Here is a 2,020-nt window from a genome sequence, read left to right on the forward strand (position 1 = left end):
GCAATTTTTCTGAAAACTCAAATTACACCCCAAATTTAAGATGTTCTTTTATTGGCTCTTGATGGAATCCCTCCATGTAAGTCATGTTTTCTTTCTTTAATTTTTTTTTTTTTTTTTTTTTTTTTTTTTTTTTTTTTTTATGTATTATGCTTGCTATTAGAAAATGTAAAAATCAGCTTGTTATACTAGAGAATCTGTTAGATATTTCTTCTACTTATATTAAAATTTATTTTTCTTTTTATTCTCAATATCCAATTTACTTCTTTCACCTTCTAAAAGAAGAAACTACCAATTTTTCTGAAATCCAAACTAGGAAGAGGCAAATTCTTTGCTTCTAACTTCCCTCGCAGCCTAAAGATCATCCTTCCTGATCCTGTTCCCAAATGGTATCAGAGCCAAGTTGAAAATTATCAAAGTCGTAAAGACCATTCTTTTGGTAGTGTTTCACTTTTGTCATGTAGACATTCACCCAAGTCGTACTGACTTACACCCAAGTTGTACTCAGCCATGTTGCTGTGGATAGGCATTTGAAGGCGAATTAGTATTGACAGTGGGCGGTATTGACAGAAGGATATATTGATCGAAACCTTTATTGAATCGAAACTGAATACTATGGCCTCTTACTTTAGGTCCAGCTTGAGAAGATCTTTTTCCTCTGAGGCAAGCTCTACTGGAAGGGCTTATGATAAAGTCCATAATTCCGAAGAAGTGGTTTTCAGAAATTTAGAAGCTACCACTAATAACTATACTAGACTCAGAATACCTGAATCCGAGGTATATCATAAAGGAACTTTTGCTTGCATAGTAACTATGTTATAAAAACTAGCGAAAGCACCCATACTCTTCTCTCTAACCAAGAACAAATCTAACTCCTAACCAGTTCTCAAATACAGAGGTATAGAGAACGTCGATTTAAGTTTATTCATATTGGATTAGTGCAAGTGGCATTAAACCCCTTAACGTTTCTAGGGTTAAATAGTGTTGTTTTTGCTACTGTTCGTGATGCCCGAATGCTTAATTTTAATGAATCTCTTATGAGTATCATTGAAACCAGTCTTTATGAAGGACCAATCTATTTTCAATGTAGCCCTAATCTTCCTATGTTTTTAACAGATGCAAATATTCTTGATGGTATTGGCATCTCTTTAAAAGGATTGTTTCTTTAGTGTGTTCATAATAACATGCTATTTTCTGTGGAAGCATAGGAAAATAGTTTCTTTGGGATCAAAATCCCCAGACCCTCTTCTTATAATAAAACAGGTAAACAATAACTAGCTTTCTTTTCTCACTGTTGAGGTCTATAATCTACCAAAGATAATTGGTTCGGAACCAACTACTACTACAATCTCTCAACCTTTCTTTTTACATGACAATGTTTTGATTATCACTGTAGTTTCTAACTTGTCTCTTAAAATATCAGGATGGGCAATTTCCCTTTTCTCTCAAACCAATGCTTATTTCTACTTACCAACTATGTAATGATAGGAGAGGCTTTTAAGGCAACGGCCTAGGGAATTCTGATCGGGGTTGAAGAATCTATCAAGTAGGCATGGGTGGTGCATACTATTTAGATAGATTTGGAGGAACTTGAAAAGTTAATGAGCCCTAACCATTTTTTGATGTGGCCCTGGGCCACTATATTCCCTGTATGATTGAACTGGATAATTACTCATCTAACTCAATCTTTTGTGTAAAAAAGCATGATAATTTGGTAACTCTTGTTAAGGTTTTTGCCTATAAGGCAATGGTAGGTAGAATTAGGATTTCGACTGGACAAGTCGCTTTTGAGAAATAATGATGCATACTTGCATGATTGAGTGGCTCTAGCACACGGAAATGCACAATATTATTGCCTCACCCCTATAAAATAAAAAATTCCATTCATATTGATTCCTCTATGTGTGCTCTCATTGACCCTTACGATAGTGCAAGGATCCTGCAATTAGGCAGCGATCTCTTGTTCTTTAACTAATTATGAACAAGACTTCCTCACTCCATCATCCCCCTCATCATCCCCCTC

The sequence above is a fragment of the Macadamia integrifolia genome, chromosome 8, assembly GCF_013358625.1.
Source record: "Macadamia integrifolia cultivar HAES 741 chromosome 8, SCU_Mint_v3, whole genome shotgun sequence".
In the NCBI taxonomy this organism is placed as follows: Eukaryota; Viridiplantae; Streptophyta; class Magnoliopsida; order Proteales; family Proteaceae; genus Macadamia; species Macadamia integrifolia.